The following is a 19,078-nucleotide window of genomic DNA, read 5'->3' on the forward strand; positions in this document are numbered from 1 at the left end:
TGAGGAAAGAGTGTCCTACAATCTGATGGCTAGTTACAATATGCAGATTGTTCTTGCCATATAATTAGGGCCAGTAAGTTTTGTGGTGTTGCCCTTCAATAAGGAAGTGAACAGCGCACTGCACTGGCATTAGTATCCTCGTACGGATACTGCCGAAAATCAACACTAAAGTAGGTGTCTACACTTAGCTCTAACTTCAGCAATGCCACATAGTGATGTGTAATGGCATAAAAAGGCCAATCCACTTCAGGGCTTACCTTCCGGAGAAGCCCCTATCTGATCAGAGATGGCAGACAAAGGTAAGCAGCAGCATATTTCACAACACATTGCAGTATCAGAATTTTTAGGCTAACTAAATTGTTTCAACGGCCTAAAAATTATCCCTTTTTTGGGGAGTTGGGGGGAAGAAAAGATGCAGGTCTTGCTGTCGTTTATAGACAGGTGGTGAAACTGGAAGTATCCGTGGCATTTTCACATCGTTAAGTGTAATAATTATCCTTGTTTGAGTGGCTTTGCCCTTTTCTAAATGAATAAGTGATGTTCAAATAATTTCTATTTAATAGGGAGACAAAACAGGTGTACTGTGATGTTTTAATTGTGAAAAAATAATGGCCTCCCAACCAGAAGTGAAAAAAATATCCCTTTTCTTGTGGCCTGCAATTGGTTTACTAGTTACAAAATCATTTGGGAAATACAAAGGCTTTTTATCAAGCCATCCAAAAATGATCCCTAAAGTGGCACTGTTTTGAGGACGAAAAAGTCCTGGCTTGTTGTCAATAAGTAATTTTAAAAATAAGCCCTATTCTCACAACTCTTTTTGAGGGTACAAACGCATGAGAGTACGTTTCCAAGCATCAGAAGTACAGTCAAGCACTATGAAACACAGTAGGCAGCCAGGAGGTGTGTGGCTAGCATGGCGGTGCAGTGGCTGCGGCATCAGCAGCACGGTAGAGAGTTAGGACGGCTCAGGCAAGGACATGCTTAGCAGTTTAGGCCCAGAAATGGCAGCTGTACAGTCAAGCACAATGAAACACAGTGGGCAGCCAGGAGGTGTGTGGCTAGCATGGCGGTGCAGTGGCTGCAGCATCAGAAGCACGGTAGAGAGTTAGGACGAGTCAGGCAAGGACATGCTTAGCAGTTTAGGCCCAGAAATGGCAGCTGTACAGTCAAGCACTATGAAACACAGTGGGCAGCCAGGAGGTGTGTGGCTAGCATGGCGGTGCAGTGGCTGCGGCATCAGCATAGGACGGCTCAGGCAAGGACATGTGACTCTCCCCCTGGATCGTGGGGCACTCGGATCCGGGCGGCAGGGAAACGATGGGAGTAGTAGTGGCAACCCGGTTCCGTGGCTCAGGGTGGTCAGACCAATGGTAGCTTGCTATGCTCTATTGATAATGTCCGACTACGCCACCCGTGGATTGCGGTTATTAGGAACCGCCGCTGCATGCAGACCGCTGGGGCTGATGAGGTGTGCAGCTAGGGTAGTGTGACTCCCCACGGGAAGAGTGCGGCCCCAGGGCAGTAATATGGATGTTGGGAGTGATGGTAGTGAGAGCCCCAGTGCTGATAGTGCTGGAGGAGCAAGGAGCACACAGACAACAGGTTGCAGTCCAGGGTCTTTACTGAAACAGGTAAACTGACCCATAAACAGTCCCAGCTAGGAGGGGACCTGGATGTCTGAGAGCAATGGGGAAATTGGCCCTGGTCAGGGTGAGGGTGTAGGCCTACCGTGCTTTCTGCGCTCCTTCTGACTATCTCCTCCTTATAGGATAACAGCCCACGCTTCTGAGCTTTCCGTGTATTCTCGCCTGTATCGCCTGCGACATGGGTTCCTTTCTGCTCCCAGCCTGGTACGGCTTTGCTGGTCCCTTCTGTTGTGGCAGGGCCTCCAGGCTTCTTAGGCCAAGGAATATACAGTCCCCTGCAAACTGGTTATCTGCTGGAGAATGTGGAATCCTTCCAGCCTCAGACACCAAAGTCTAGTAAATTAAGTCCTTTCTCTGCCAAGACAGGCTCACTTCGCCTCTTGTCTCTGGCTTGTGGCTCTCCTCCTGCCACACTTCCTCTTAGGTGCAATACAACTTTCTGTCCCTGCTCTGCTCTGGGACAAGTCTCAGTCCTGAGACAGGCCATCAAGTTCTCCCTAACCCTGCCCCCAGCACCAGCTTTTATAGGGGCAGCCTGCTCTCCCTACTGGCCTGAGACAGGAGGCATTGCATGCTAATGTTCCCCTGACTAGAGAACCTCCCCCCTGCTCTGAGACACAGCTTTAATTACACTTGTGGCATCCAGGCCAGGGTGACACATTCCCCCCTAGTGAAATTTAGTACTCCGAGACTAAACAGTAACAAGAACAATATGCATGACCATAAAACATTAGTATACAAGCGACGCACAGATTGAGTTCTTAAGGTCACAGTGTGGCCTGTGACCGGGTGTCCATATCACCAGCACAACGGGGATCCTTAACCAGGTGGGGGTCTGTCCTACCCCAAGTCCTTTACAGTCTTAGTTCATTCCTGGGTTAGGCTCCGAACGCAGTCCATACAAGGTCCCGGTTATAAAAAGTCCATAACCTTTGAGTCCTTACGGTAGCTGCAAGAAACTGAAACACAGAATTACCAAACAAGCATGTAACTTGGCAAACATTTCAACATTTGGTAACAGGGTTATTTACAATTTTAGTGCACCCTATATTTTCCAGCGAGCGGGTATCTGTCCCTTTGTGCTCCTGGTTGACCTACGTAGCCCACTGTCTGGTGGTGGACCAACCTGGCTTTCCCCACTAGCGTTAGGGGTACAGCTACCAGCTGGGTGTACAGGTAGGGCAGGCAGCTGTCTGCGGGTCCTTTGGCTTACCGCAGGCATGGCAGGCTCACTGTCAGCAGAGGGTTGACTCTCCTGGGCTGCTGGTACAGGCTCTTCTGCCTCTGGAACTGCTTGCTCCTCTTCACCTTCCGCCTCTGGTGTTGGTTGTTGCTGGGCCGGTTGCAGGAAATGCAGGACGGGTACCACTATGGCATCATTTATGCGAGTCCAGGACTGAGGAAACTCTCCGAGAACGGTGCTGATCATTTCTTCCTTGTCCTCTGCGGGTTCAAGGTCACTCTGATCCTCTTCTGCACTACAGAGTTGCTCGGGGCACCTTTTGAGGTGGTCTCTGGAGACGACACTAGTGGTTTCTCCTCAGTCCTTGGTGATTACGCACACCTTTGGGTTGTCGTGGTCAGACTGCAGTACGGTGTAGGGTTTCCTTTCCCACTGGTCGTCCAACTTATGTAGCCTTCTCTTCCGCTTCAGGACCTGCTCACCAGGTTCTAGGGGACCAGCAGGGGCGTGTTGGTTGAAGAGTCTTTCTTGCCTTTCTCTCACCTGGGCCAGGCTCTTCTCCACACTCTCCTGTACCTTCTTGTACTGCAGTTGCCTTTCCGTATCCCAATCCGCATCCGGGGAGGTGTCCTCAGGCGTTAGGACTCCCATCTCCAGGTCTACGGGCAGCTTACCTGGTCTGGCTCGCATCAGGCAAGCCGGGGTGCAGTTTGTAGCATTCACCGGGATATTGTTGTATAGGTCTATCAGGTCCGGCAGTTTTTCTGGCCACAGGCTGCGTTCCTCCAGGGGCAACGTCTTCAGGAGATCAATGACTATATTGTTCATCTTCTCACACATCCCGTTGGTTTGTGGGTGGTAAAGCGTTGTACGAATTTTCTTACAGCCATAGAGGTTGCAGAACTCCTGGAAGATTTCAGCCTCGAACGCTGGACCCTGGTCTGTCAGAACCTGCTCCGGATACCGGTGTGGACGACAGAAGTATTGTTGGAAGGCTCTGGCCGCTGCTTGGGCTGTCAAGTCCTTTACCGGGACCACCACTAGAAAACGGGAATAGTGGTCCACGATTGTCAGGGCATAGATGTATCCTGACCGGCTGGCTGGCACGGTCCTTCCTCCTTAGGTGACAAGGGCCACAGTCTCTGCACCATTTTTCTACAGCTCCTCTCATGCCGACCCAAAATAATCTTCCTCTTAGCAGGAACTCCAGTTTCTTCCAACTGAAGTGCCCCGCTCTGTCATGGTAAGCCCCCAGGACCATAGCTGCATCCCGCCTTGGGACCACGACTTGCCAGGTCAGCTCGTGCGTCCGGTGGTTGACAATCCTTCTGCACAACTTGCCTTCGTAGAGGAACAGCTTGCTCTTCTCCTTCCATAGCTGCTTGGCTTCCTCTGGGGCATCTGGATCTAAGCGGGCGTCTTCCCGGGTCAGCAGATCTTTCACCAGGCGGACTGCAGGGTCACTATCTTGGGTCTCGGCCCAGCTGTGGTGAGGTAGGGGATTGATCATCATGGTTGTTAGATCCTCCTCCTTCACACGGTGGGAGTATTGAGCGGCTCCATACCGGTGAAACGCGGGGAGTTCTACCTCCTCCAGCTCTTCTGGGTCTTCGTCACCTTCAGGTAAATGCGGCATCCTCGATAGGGCGTTAGCGTTGGAATTGGTTTTGCCGGCCCGGTACTTGATCACGAAGTCATAGTTGGAGAGACGGGCCATCCACCGCTGTTCCAGGGCACCCAGTCTTGCATTGTCCAGGTGTGTCAACGGGTTGTTGTCCGTGTACACGGTGAACTTTGCGGAGGCCAGGTAATGCTTGAAGCGTTCCGTCACGGCCCATACCACCGCCAAGAATTCTAGCTTGAAGGAGCTGTAATTCTCCGGGTTCCTCTCGGTGGGCCTCAGCTTCCGACTGGCGTATGCGATCACCCGTTCTCTGCCCTGTTGGTTTTGCGACAGTACGGCTCCCAGTCCCACATTACTGGCGTCTGTGTGGAGAATGAAAGGCTGGCCGTAATCAGGGTAGGCCAGGATCTCATCCCCCGTGAGGGCCATCTTTAGCTGGCGGAAGGACTCCTCTTCCGGTTTATCCCACTTGAAGGGTGGCTTTTGGCTCCTGGACTTAGACTGTCCGATTAGGAGGTCCTGCATAGGAGCTGCCATCTTAGTGAACCCGGGGATGAACCTTCGGTAGTAGCCTACCAACCCGAGAAACTGTCTCACCTCTTTGATGTTCGAGGGGCTTGGCCAGCTCTTGATTGCCGTGACTTTGTCAGGGTCGGGTGCCACTCCTTCCGCGCTTACCACGTGCCCTAGGTACTGGACCCTTGGTTTCAGCAGGTGACACTTCGATGGTTTCACCTTCAGGCCATAGCCTGCCAGGGCTTCGAAGACCTCGGCCAGGTGCTTTAGGTGGTCGTCGTAGGTCTTCGAATAGACGATCACGTCGTCCAGGTAAAGGAGGACCGTCTCGAAGTTTCGGTGCCCTAGACAGCATTCCATCAGCCGCTGGAAGGTCCCTGGTGCGTTGCAGAGCCCGAAAGGCATACAGTTGAATTCGCTCAGTCCCATCGGGGTGGTGAAGGCGGTCTTCTCCTTGTCAGCCTCTGCCACAGGAACCTGCCAGTACCCGCTAGTAAGGTCCAAAGTAGAAAAGAAGTAAGCAGATTTTAGTGCGGCTAAAGACTCCTCTATTCTAGGCAGCGGATATGCGTCTTTGTGGGTGATACGGTTGATTTGTCTATAGTCCATGCACATTCTCATGGTGCCGTCTTTCTTTTTCACCAGAACCAAGGGGGCTGCCCAGGGGCTACAGCTATCTCTAATGACCCCAGCTTCCTTCATTTCTCTTAGCATGCCCTTTGCGTTCTGATAATGTGCAGGGGGTACAGGTCGGTGTCTTTCTTTTATCGGTGGGTGGCTCCCTATGGGGATGTGGTGCTCTATCCCTTTTACTCTGCCGAAGTCTAGCGGGTGCTTACTAAAGACTCTCTCGTACTCCTGTACCACCCGGTAGACTCCTTGTTTTTGGTGCAGGCGAGTGGAGTCAGCACCCACGTGGAGTTTCTGGCACCAGTCCTCCTTTTGTTTCTGGGAGCCATTACCCTCCGCCTGAGGAGATGGAGGCAAGGGTTCCACAGCCCTGATAGCTTTGTGTTCGACAACAAACAGTTTGGCGAGTGTAGCGTACCTGGGTAAGTGTACTTCCCTCTCCCCAATGTGGAGGATGCGGACGGGCACCCTCCCATGACGGACATCAACCACCCCCCGGGCTGTCAAAATGGTGGGCCTGCTGTCTGAGTACACGGGTTCTACCATGGCTTGGTAGTCTCTACCTCTCAACCCGATTGCAGTCCGACACCAGATCATCATTTCACTTTTGGGAGGCATGGAAATGGGGAATGGGTCACTCAGTCTTACGCTACCGATCTCACCACCAGACAGTTCTACCTGCTGCCGTCTCATCAGGGCTTTTATCTCCTTGTTGAGGACTCTCTGTTGGCTGGAACTAGCATTCACCGCCACCTGTTGTAGAATTACAATTACCTCTGAAAGACAATTTTCAATTACGTTAGTATTTTAGGGTGACTTTCACGACGGTCAATGTCCACAATAATCACTCCCTGTGCCGGTAGTTCAACTTTACCAATTTTAATGGTCATCTCCTTGAACCCCATCTGCGGCACGGGTAAGCCATTACTGGCGATGATGCTCAAGTTACTGTCTGGATACCGTGTGATATCAGCATCAGTCCAATACTGCTTAAAAAGTACATAAGGGATAGTGGTTACTTGCGACCCAGTATCCAGCAAGGCGCTCATGGGGATACCGTCCAGCACCACGGGTAAAACCGGGCGCCCCCCAACGTACTTATCACGCCAATTATAAGGGCCTGGTGATCTTATGCCTGGGGTTTGGCCCTCTGCCCCAGGTTGGACCCGTTTAAATTACAGTACCTGGAAATGTGTCCGGGCTGGTTGCATCGATGGCAAATGGGCTGTCCATCCTCTGCGTAGCGGTCTGTGGGCCTCCCTCGGAACGACGGGATCCTCCTCTGTCGACGCCATGGGACATCCTCCGGACTTGAAGCCAACTCGATGGGTCTTGACGGGTCCACTTGCAACGCCTGGACGGTCCTGGTAAACGCTGCGACGCTCCTGGTCAGCTCCTGGACTTGGTGGTGCAGGTCTTTCGACGGGGCTTGGTTCAGAGCCTGTGCATCAGCCCCCACGGGATCCATAGAGGAGGGCGCCGCCTCCTGGTGGTAGGTTAGAGCAGGGCGCCGGGGGTTTATAGCGCCACTGGTTGCAGATTCACGGAGCACCCTTATGGCCCTGTCCTTAAATTGGGCAAAGGTCAGGTCGGGGTTCTGAAAGAACATGAGGCGCAGTTGGGCCCTGTCGGCGCTGGACAGCAGACCTTCTATGAATTGTTCTGTTAGCAGTTTATCCATTTCCTGCACACTGCCAGGGTCAGTTTGTTGGATGGTCCTTAGGGCTTCCTGCAGATTTAGGGCATAGTCTCTGATGCTGTCCTGTGCCCGCTGCTTACACCCATAGAACCTCATTTTAATTTCAGCGGAGGTACGTGTGTCAAAGGTACCCCGCAGCAGGGCCAGAATACCCTTCACGGTTCTTTTCTCCTCAGTGGGCCATGATTTTACCTCCCTCTGGGCTGTGTTAGAACCTTGCTCTTAGGTTTTTTCCTTTGCTGGTCACATGACCTTGTTGGCCTATTTAATCCTGGTCCGCCCTTCTGGCTTTGCTGGACTTCATTGTTTAACTACTTTATAGCTAGCCTGTGCTCTGTATCTAACTCTGTTAGTTTGCTTGGTCTACGGACCTCTATGTTCTATATATTTTGTTTGTTCGTCTGTCTGCTACTATTTCTGTTAGGAGGTGTCCCATTTTCCTCCCAGTCCTTAGTACTTGTAGGGATTCCTTCCCCACATCTATAGGTCTCCGTACAGACTAGCGTAGGACTTTAGCAGGTCTGATCGCAGGATCAGGTTCTCTGTTACATCGTAGGGATTAAGCTGAGTTCTATCGTAGGGACAGATCTCCTCTCTTTCCTTAGCTCTGGTAGCAGAACATAACAGTAAGTCCAGCCCAGCAAATGCTCTAAGGAAAGATTTTTTCTGTTCCATCATGGTGTCGGTTCTGGATTTGGCTAAACACCTGCAGGGACTCTCTTTGGAGGTGACTGAGCTCCGTCAACACGTGAGTAACTGTCCTGGAGAACATTTCTTGGAGCCTAAGGTACGTTTGCCGGATTTATTTTTTGGTGAACACCGAGAATTTTTTTCATTTAAAAATGCTTGCTTATTGTATTTTCGTTTGAGACCCAAGTCCTCTGGGGATGATTCCCAGCGCATAGGGTTTATAATGTCACTTTTGCGCAAAGAGCCTCAGGAGTGGGCCTTTTCTTTGCAACCTAGTGATACATGCTTCAGTTCAGTGGATAGTTTTTTTTCTGCCTTGGGACTATTATATGATGATCCTGACCGTGTCTCATCAGCTGAGACTGAGTTAAGACGTTTGAGACAGGGATCAGGTAATGTGGAAAAATATTGTACTCATTTTCGTCGATGGTCTACTCAAACAGGGTGGAACGATTCTGCTCTGAAAAGTCTATTTCTTGCTGGGCTCAGTGAAAGGGTTAAAGACCTGCTAATTGCTTATCCTACACCTGAAGATTTGCAACAGGCTATGCAATTAGCTATACGGGTGGATAGGAGACTGCGTGCAAGGGTTAATGAGAGCAAATCCTCTGCTATGTCAGTTTCTGGTTATGAGAATGTGTGTACTAACAGTGGTGAATCGATGGAGATTGGAGCGATGGCACCTCGCTCTCAAGAAAAAGATCGCAGATTTTCTGAAGGCTTGTGTTTCTATTGCGGAAAATCTGGTCATTTAATTAAAGACTGTGAGCTTCGTATCAAGAAAGAAAAAAAAATGGTCAGTCATGCCCGTATTGCCTGTTTAAATTCCAAGGGTGTATTTTTAGCTGCTTCCACGATTGCTCAGGAAAAATTAATGGAATTTCGAGTGTTTGTTGATTGTGGGTCTACTCTGAATGTAATTGATGGGGGATTCTTGGAAAGACTCAATTTAAAACCCGAACCTTTATCATCCCCCATTGCTGTGGTTTCTGTGGATGGTTCCCCTTTGAAGAATATTACTCTCAAGGTCTGTGAATTTCCTCTCACTATTAATGGTGTTCACCATGAGAAATTGGATTTGGTAGTGTTGAATAACTTGCCTTCTCCAGTAATATTGGGATTGCCCTGGTTAAAATTTCACAATCCTGGAGCCATAAATGTTATGACAAGTGTTGTAACGGGCGTATTGCAGCTTTGGATAGGGGAGAATTGCCTGTTCCTATTCAGGATTTTTGGAGAGTTTTTTCTGAGAAGGAATCGCAGGTTTTGCCTCCCCATAGAGACTATGATTGTTCTATTGAATTTGTCCCTGGAGCGACTCTTCCTAAAAGTCGTTTATTTAACCTTACTATTCCTGAGAGAAAGGCTTTGGAGGAATACATACAGACAAGCTTGGCCGCCGGTCACATTAGGCCCTCTAAGTCTCCTGTGGCGGTTGGATTTTTTTTTGTAAAAAAAAAGGACGGCGGTTTACGTCCTTGTCTGGATTTTCGTGAGATTAACAAAATTACTGTACGCAATCCTTACCCACTGCCATTGATTTATGATCTGTTTAACCAGTTAATGGGGGCCAAGTGGTTCTCTAAAATCGACCTTAAGGGGGCATACAATCTGTTGCGCATGAAGGAGGGTGACGAATGGAAGACTGCTTTTAACACTCCTGTGGGTCATTTTGAGAATCTGGTTATGCCTTTTGGTCTTACTAATGCTCCTGCATTTTTTCAGAATCTTATTAATGACATCCTTAGACCTTTGATCGGCAAAAATGTGGTTGTGTATTTGGATGACATTTTGATTTATTCGCCGGATCTGGAGTCTCATTGGCGGAGCGTACGTGAGGTATTACAGTTATTGATGGACAATTCGCTTTTTGCTAAGCTGGAGAAATGTGAGTTCGCTGTACAGAGAATTAGTTTTTTGGGCTACATTATCTCCAGCGAAGGTTTTGAGATGGACCCGGTTAAAGTTCAAGCTGTACAGGAATGGCCTAGGCCTATTGGTTTGAAATCGATACAGAGGTTTTTGGGTTTCGCCAATTATTACAGAAAATTCATAAAAAAATTTTCTAGTATTGTCAAACCTCTGACCGATCTCACCAGGAAAGGTGCTGATGCGGTTCAGTGGTCTTCTGAGGCCATTGAAGCTTTTGTGTATCTCAAGGAGAGGTTCACCTCTGCTCCCATCCTTATGCAGCCTCATGTGACTAAGCCGTTTTTGGTTGAGGTTGATGCTTCCTCTGTGGGGGTTGGCGCAGTATTGTCTCAGGATAACGGGGATGGATTACATCCCTGTGCCTTTTTTTCAAAAAATTTTTCGGAGACTGAACTGAATTACGATATTGGTAATCGGGAATTATTGGCTATTAAACTCGCATTTGAACACTGGCGCCACTTCTTGGAAGGTGCGGAATTTCCCGTTCAGGTTCTTACGGATCATAAAAATCTGATATATCTTGATGCTGCCAAGCGCCTGAATGCCCGTCAGGCTAGGTGGGCACTGTTTTTCTCGCGGTTTAATTTCTCCGTTACTTACATCCCTGGTACTAAGAATGTTAAGGCGGATGCCTTGTCTCGCAGTTTTTCTCCCATAGTCGGTGCTGAGAAAGAGGAGAACATTTTACAAGAAGGTGTTGTGATAGCTGCTTTGGACTCCGTTTTGGAAGATGAGATTCTTAAAGCACAGGAGAATGCCCCATCTAAAACTCCTCATGGGAGGTTGTTTGTGCCTGGGACCTTTAGGAGAGATTTGTTTGTTGAGTGTCACGAATCTCGGTTGGCAGGTCATCCCGGAATCTCTGAGACCAAGAGACTGGTGGGTCGCAGTTTTTGGTGGCCTGGATGGCAGAAGGAAGTCATTAAGTGGGTGCGCCAATGTACTATATGTGCTAGATCTAAGTCCTCACATACTCCTGCTGCGGGGTTGCTTTGTCCTTTGGAGGTTCCCAGTGCTCCTTGGACACATTTGGCTATGGACTTTATAACTGACCTTCCCCCCTCTGAGGGTTTTACTGTCATCTGGGTGGTCGTGGACCGTTTTAGCAAGATGTGTCACTTGGTTCCCTTCGTCAAACTGCCCTGCGCTAAAACTCTCGCTAAGGCCTTTGTCAAGGAAATTGTCAGACTTCATGGCGTTCCTACTGACATTGTTTCTGATAGAGGTCCTCAGTTCGTGGCTCGTTTTTGGCGTGCCTTTTGTGACAGGTTGGGAGTTCATTTGTCGTTCTCGTCAGGATATCATCCTGAATCTAATGGCCAGACAGAAAGGAAAAACCAGGATGTTGAGCAGTTCTTGCGTTGTTTTGTGGCAGACAATCAAGAGGGGTGGTCTGAGTTTCTGCCACTTGCTGAATTTGCTCTGAACAATCATACATCTTCTTCTGCTGGTTGTTCGCCTTTTTTTTGTTGTTCTGGGAGACATCCGTCGTTTGGGTCGTTCTCCAAGTTGGGATCTGCCGTGCCTGAGGAGGAGAATTTTTCCGGTGATTTGGAGAGAGTTTGGACGGATGTGCGTGGTAATCTTCAGGAGGCCAACAGAAAATCTAAAGACTACTTTGATAGGAAACGACTGGAGGTTATGTTCGCTGTTGGTGACATGGTTTGGTTGTCCTCTAGGAATCTGCGGTTGAGGATTCCTTCTATGAAATTGGGTCCCAAGTTTGTAGGGCCCTTTAAGGTGCTTCAGGTTGTCAACCAATCTGCTGTTAGGTTGGAGGTTCCTACCTCCTGGAGAATTAATCCGGTATTTCATGTCTCTCTGTTGAAAAAAGCTGTTGTATCGGATTGTGACGCCTCTGCCTCTGTTCCCCCGGTGGTGGAGGACGGGGAATATGAAATTTCTCGCATCCTTAACTCTAGACGGTATAGAGGTAGTTTGCAGTATCTTGTGGCCTGGAAAGGTTTCGGACCCGAGGATAACTCTTGGGTGAGGTCGGATGATGTTTCCGCGTCCAGACTTATCAGAGCGTTTCACAGGAGATTTCCTGATAAGCCTGGTCCTAGGGGATCCGGAGGATCCTCTTAGAAGGGGGGGTACTGTTAGAACCTTGCTCTTAGGTTTTTTCCTTTGCTGGTCACATGACCTTGTTGGCCTATTTAATCCTGGTCCGCCCTTCTGGCTTTGCTGGACTTCATTGTTTAACTACTTTCTAGCTAGCCTGTGCTCTGTATCTAACTCTGTTAGTTTGCTTGGTCTACGGACCTCTATGTTCTATATATTTTGTTTGTTCGTCTGTCTGCTACTATTTCTGTTAGGAGGTGTCCCATTTTCCTCCCAGTCCTTAGTACTTGTAGGGATTCCTTCCCCACATCTATAGGTCTCCGTACAGACTAGCTTAGGACTTTAGCAGGTCTGATCGCAGGATCAGGTTCTCTGTTACATCGTAGGGATTAAGCTGAGTTCTATCGTAGGGACAGATCTCCTCTCTTTCCTTAGCTCTGGTAGCAGAACATAACAGGCTGCGCCAGTTAACTGCCCTGTTAATATGCTGACCTTCTGTTCCTCTGTCAGGGGGTAAACCTGGAACAAACTGTACAGCCTTTCCTTAAAGTCAGTTAGGGCATGGGGCTCCCCTGAGTACTTGTGCAGCCAGGCCGCTCCAGGGATGTAGGGCAGGGAAAATGGCATCACCGCTGCTGCAGCTGCGTTGGTGATAGTGGGCGCCTCTGTATCCGACATCTTCCTCCCCCCTAGTTAAGCGTGGCCTACCTTCCGACGATCCTCTTCTGTAGGCCGCGGCTCCGCTGCTGCTGCTCTGGACGAGGACCTTACGTCGCGTCCTGATGACGTGAGCGTCATTCTCTCTCCCTTCCAGGACCTTGCGCAGCGTCGGTGCATGGGGCGGAGCTTCGGATCTCGCGCGGTTTGGACGTCCACACCCCTCTTCTTCCCGCGCGGCGTCCTGAAGATGGCATCTGACGGTGGGAAAACGACTTCGGATGGCGGGAAAACAGCTGAAGATGGCGGAAACCGACTGAAGATGGCGGGAAACGGCTCCGGATGGCGGGAAAACTCTTTTCAGGTAAGTGCAAAGTCTTTTCTAGGTAAGCAATACCCGATTGTGGCGGGTTGGTTGCAATCCTGCCGACTACGCCAAAGCTGACTCGCCCCCTGGGCCGTGGGTCACTCGGATCCGGGCAATAGGGAACGATGGGAGTAGTAGTGGCAACCCGGTTCCGTGGCTCAGGGTGGTCAAGCCAGTGGTAGTCCGTTATGTGCTATTGATTATGTCCGACTACGCCACCCGTGGATTTGCAGTCATTAGGAACCGCCACTGCATGCAGACCGCTGGGGCTGATGATGTGTGCAGCTGGGGTAGTGTGACTCCCCACGGGAAGAGTGCGGCCCCAGGGCAGTATAATGGATGTTGGGAGTGATGGTAGTGAGAGCCCCAGTGCTGATAGTGCTGGAGGAGCAAGGAGCACACAGACAACAGGTTGCAGTCCAGGGTCTTTACTGAAACAGGTAAACTGACCCATAAACAGTCCCAGCTAGGAGGGGACCTGGATGTCTGAGAGCAATGGGGAAATTGGCCCTGGTCAGGGTGAGGGTGTAGGCCTACCGTGCTTTCTGCGCTCCTTCTGACTATCTCCTCCTTATAGGATAACAGCCCACGCTTCTGAGCTTTCCATGTATTCTCGCCTGTATGGCCTGCGACGTGGGTTCCTTTCTGCTCCCAGCCTGGTACGGCTTTGCTGGTCCCTTCTGTTGTGGCATGGCATCCAGGCTTCTTAGGCCAAGGAATATACAGTCCCCTGCGAACTGGTTATCTGCTGGAGAATGTGGAATCCTTCCAGCCTCAGACACCAAAGTCTGGTAAATTAAGCCCTTTCTCTGCCAAGACAGGCTCACTTCGCCTCTTGTCTCTGGCTTGTGGCTCTCCTCCTGCCACACTTCCTCTTAGGTGCAATACAACTTTCTGTCCCTGCTCTGCTCTGGGACAAGTCTCAGTCCTGAGACAGGCCATCAAGTTCTCCCTAACCCTGCCCCCAGCACCAGCTTTTATAGGGGCAGCCTGCTCCCCCTACTGGACTGAGACAGGAGGCATTGCATGCTAATGTTCCCCTGACTAGAGAACCTCCCCCCTGCTCTCAGACACAGCTTTAATTACACTTGTGGCATCCAGGCCAGGGTGACACACATGCTTAGCAGTTTAGGGCCAGAAATGGCAGCTGTACAGTCAAGCACTATGAAACACAGTAGTCAGTCAGGGGGTGTGTGGCTAGCATGGCGGTGCAGTGGCTGCGGCATCAGCAGTACGGTAGAGAGTTAGGATGGCTCAGGCAAGGACATGCTTAGCAGTTTAGGCCCAGAAATGGCAGCTGTACAGTCAAGCACTATGAAACACAGTGGGCAGCCAGGAGGTGTGTGGCTAGCATGGCGGTGCAGTGGCTGCGGCATCAGCAGCACGGTAGAGAGTTAGGACGGCTCAGGCAAGGACATGCTTAGCAGTTTAGGCCCAGAAATGGCAGCTGTACAGTCAAGCACTATGAAACACAGTGGGCAGTCAGGAGGTGTGTGGCTAGCCTGGCGGTGCAGTGGCTGCGGCATCAGCAGCATGGTAGAGAGTTAGGACGGCTCAGGCAAGGACATGCTTAGCAGTTTAGGGTCAGAAATGGCAGCTGTACAGTCAAGCACTATGAAACACAGTAGGCAGTCAGGAGGTGTGTGGCTAGCATGGCGGTGCAGTGGCTGCGGCATCAGCAGCACGGTAGAGAGTTAGGATGGCTCAGGCAAGGATATGCTTAGAAGTTTAGGCCCAGAAATGGCAGCTGTACAGTCAAGCACTATGAAACACAGTGGGCAGCCAGGAGGTGTGTGGCTAGCATGGCGGTGCAGTGGCTGCGGCATCAGCACCACGGTAGAGAGTTAGGACGGCTCAGGCAAGGACATGCTTAGCAGTATAGGGCCAGAAATGGCAGCTGTACAGTCAAGCACTATGAAACACAATGGGCAGTGAGGAGTTGTGTGGCTAGCATGGCGGTGCAGTGGCTGCGGCATCAGCAGCACGGTAGAGAGTTAGGACGGCTCAGGCAAGGACATGCTTAGCAGTTTAGGGCCAGAAATGGCAGCTGTACAGTCAAGCACTATGAAACACAGTGGGCAGCCAGGAGGTGTGTGGCTAGCATGGCGCTGCAGTGGCTGCGGCATCAGCAGCACGGTAGAGAGTTAGGACGGCTCAGGCAAGGACATGCTTAGCAGTTTAGGGCCAGAAATGGCAGCTGTACAGTCAAGCACTATGAAACACAGTGGGCAGCCAGGAGGTGTGTGGCTAGCATGGCGGTGCAGTGGCTGCGGCATCAGCAGCACGGTAGAGAGTTAGGACGGCTCAGGCAAGTACATGCTTAGCAGTTTAGGGCCAGAAATGGCAGCTGTACAGTCAAGCACAATGAAACACAGTGGGCAGTCAGGAGGTGTGTGGCTAGCATGGCGGTGCAGCGGCTGCGGCATGAGCAGCAAGGTAGAGAGTTAGGACGGCTCAGCCAAGGACATGCTTAGCAATTTAGGGCCAGAAATGGCAGCTGTACAGTCAAGCACTATGAAACACAGTGGGCAGCCAGGAGGTGTGTGGCTAGCATGGCGGTTCAGTGGCTGCGGCATCAGCAGCACGGTAGAGAATTAGCACAGCTCAGGCAAGGACATGCTTAGCTGTTTAGTCCCAGAAATGGCAGCTGTACAGTCAAGCACTATGAAACACAGTGGGCATTCAGGAGGTATGTGGCTAGCATGGAGATGCAGTGGCTGCGGCATCAGCAGCACGGTAGAGAGTTAGGACGGCTCAGGCAAGGACATGCTTAGCAGTTTAGGCATAGAAATGGCAGCTGTACAGTCAAGCACTATGAAACACAGTGGGCAGTCAGGAGGTGTGTGGCTAGCATGGCGGTGCAGTGGCTGCGGCATCAGCAGCACGGTAGAGAGTTAGGACGGCTCAGGCAAGGACATGCTTAGCAGTTTAGGCCCAGAAATGGCAGCTGTACAGTCAAGCACTATGAAACACAGTGGGCAGCCAGGAGAAGTGTGGCTAGCATGGCGGTGCAGTGGCTGCGGCATCAGCAGCAGGGTAGAGAGTCAGGACGGCTCAGGCAAGGACCTGCTTAGCGGTTTAGGGCCAGAAATGGCAGCTGTACAGTCAAGAATTATGAAACACAGTGGGCAGTCAGGAGGTGTGTGGCTAGCATGGCGGTGCAGTGGCTGCGGCATCAGCAGCACGGTAGAGACTAAGGACGGCTCAGGCAAGGACATGCTTAGCAGTTTATGCCCAGAAATGGCAGCTATACAGTCAAGCACTATGAAACACAGTGGGCAGCCAGGAGGTGTGTGGCTAGCATGGCGGTGCAGTGGCTGCGGCATCAGCAGCACGGTAGAGAGTTAGGACGGCTCAGGCAAGGACATGCTTAGCAGTTTAGGGCCAGAAATGGCAGCTGTACAGTCAAGCACTATGAAACACAGTGGGCAGTCAGGAGGTGTGTGGCTAGCATGGCGGTGCAGTGGCTGCGGCATCAGCAGCACGGTAGAGAGTTAGGACGGCTCAGGCAAGGTCATGCTTAGCAGTTTAGGCCCAGAAACGGCAGCTGTACAGTCAAGCACTATGAATCACAGTGGGCAGCAAGGAGGTGTGTGGCTAGCATGGCGGTGCAGTGGCTGCGGCATCAGCAGCACGGTAGAGACCAAGGACGGCTCAGGCAAGGATATGCTTAGCAGTTTATGCCCAGAAATGGCAGCTGTACAGTCAAGCACTATGAAACACAGTGGGCAGCCAGGTGGTGTGTGGCTAGCATGGCGGTGCAGTGGCTGCGGCATCAGCAGCACGGTAGAGACTAAGGACGGCTCAGGCAAGGACATGCTTAGCAGTTTATACCCAGAAATGGCAGCTATACAGTCAAGCACTATGAAACACAGTGGGCAGCCAGGAGGTGTGTGGCTAGCATAGCGGTGCAGTGGATGCGGCATCAGCAGCACGGTAGAGAGTTAGGACGGCTCAGGCAAGGACATGCTTTGCAGTTTAGGCCCAGAAATGGCAGCTGTACAGTCAAGCACTATGAAACACAGTGGGCAGCCAGGAGAAGTGTGGCTAGTATGGCGGTGCAGTGGCTGCGGCATCAGCAGCAGGGTAGAGAGTCAGGACGGCTCAGGCAAGGACATGCTTAGCGGTTTAGGGCCAGAAATGGCAGCTGTACAGTCAAGCATTATGAAACACAGTGGGCAGTCAGGAAGTGTGTGGCTAGCATGGCGGTGCAGTGGCTGCGGCATCAGCAGCACGGTAGAGAGTTAGGACGGCTCAGGCAAGGTCATGCTTAGCAGTTTAGGCCCAGAAATGGCAGCTGTACAGTCAAGCACTATGAATCACAGTGGGCAGCCAGGAGGTGTGTGGCTAGCATGGCGGTGCAGTGGCTGCGGCATCAGCAGCACGGTAGAGAGATAGGACGGCTCAGGCAAGGACATGCTTTGCAGTTTAGGGCCAGAAATGGCAGCTGTACAGTCAAGCACTATGAAACACAGTGGGCAGTCAGGAGGTGTGTGGCTAGCATGGCGGTGCAGTGGCTGCGGCATCAGCAGCACGGTAGAGAGTTAGGACGGCTCAGGCAAGGTCATGCTTAGCAGTTTAGGCCCAGAAATGGCAGCTATACAGTCAAGCACTATGAAACACAGTGGGCAGCCAGGAGGTGTGTGGCTAGCATAGCGGTGCAGTGGCTGCGGCATCAGCAGCACGGTAGAGAGTTAGGACGGCTCAGGCAAGGACATGCTTAGCAGTTTAGGGCCAGAAATGGCAGCTGTACAGTCAAGCACTATGAAACACAGTGGGCAGTCAGGAGGTGTGTGGCTAGCATGGCGGTGCAGTGGCTGCGGCATCAGCAGCACGGTAGAGAGTTAGGACGGCTCAGGCAAGGTCATGCTTAGCAGTTTAGGCCCAGAAATGGCAGCTGTACAGTCAAGCACTATGAATCACAGTGGGCAGTCAGGAGGTGTGTGGCTAGCATGGCGGTGCAGTGGCTGCGGCATCAGCAGCACGGTAGAGAGATAGGACGGCTCAGGCAAGGACATGCTTAGCAGTTTAGGGCCAGAAATGGCAGCTGTACAGTCAAGCACTATGAAACACAGTGGGCAGTCAGGAGGTGTGTGGCTAGCATAGCGGTGCAGTGGCTGCGGCATCAGCAGCACGGTAGAGAGTTAGTACGGCTCAGGCAAGGTCATGCTTAGCAGTTTAGGCCCAGAAATGGCAGCTGTACAGTCAAGCACTATGAATCACAGTGGGCAGCCAGGAGGTGTGTGGCTAGCATGGCGGTGCAGTGGCTGCGGCATCACCAGCACGGTAGAGAGTTAGGACGGCTCAGGCAAGGACATGCTTAGCAGTTTAGGGCCAGAAATGGCAGCTGTACAGTCAAGCACTATGAAACACAGTGGGCAGTCAGGAGGTGTGTGGCTAGCATGGCGGTGCAGTGGCTGCGGCATCAGCAGCACGGTAGAGAGTTAGGACGGCTCAGGCAAGGTCATGCTTAGCAGTTTAGGCCCAGAAATGGCAGCTGTACAGTCCAGCACTATGAATCACAGTGGGCAGCCAGGAGGTGTGTGGCTAGCATGGCGGTGCAGTGGCTGCGGCATCAGCAGCACGGTAGAGAGTTAGGACGGCTCAGGCTAGGACATGCTTAGCAGTTTAGGGCCAGAAATGGCAGCTGTACAGTCAAGCACTTTGAAACACGGTGGTCAGTCAGGAGGTGTGTGGCTAGCATGGCGGTGCAGTGGCTGCGACATCAGCAGCACGGTAGAGACCAAGGACGGCTCAGGCAAGGATATGCTTAGCAGTTTATGCCCAGAAATGGCAGCTGTACAGTCAAGCACTATGAAACACAGTGGGCAGCCAGGAGGTGTGTGGCTAGCTTGGCGGTGCAGTGGCTGCGACATCAGCAGCACAGTAGAGACCAAGGACGGCTCAGGCAAGGATATGCTTAGCAGTTTATGCCCAGAAATGGCAGCTGTACAGTCAAGCACTATGAAACACAGTGGGCAGCCAGGAGGTGTGTGGCTAGCTTGGCGGTGCAGTGGCTGCGACATCAGCAGCACGGTAGAGCCAAGGACGGCTCAGGCAAGGATATGCT

Source organism: Phyllobates terribilis, unplaced genomic scaffold (genome assembly GCF_046119375.1).
Source record: "Phyllobates terribilis strain yellow unplaced genomic scaffold, ASM4611937v1 Scaffold_417__1_contigs__length_1623298, whole genome shotgun sequence".
Taxonomy (NCBI): domain Eukaryota; kingdom Metazoa; phylum Chordata; class Amphibia; order Anura; family Dendrobatidae; genus Phyllobates; species Phyllobates terribilis.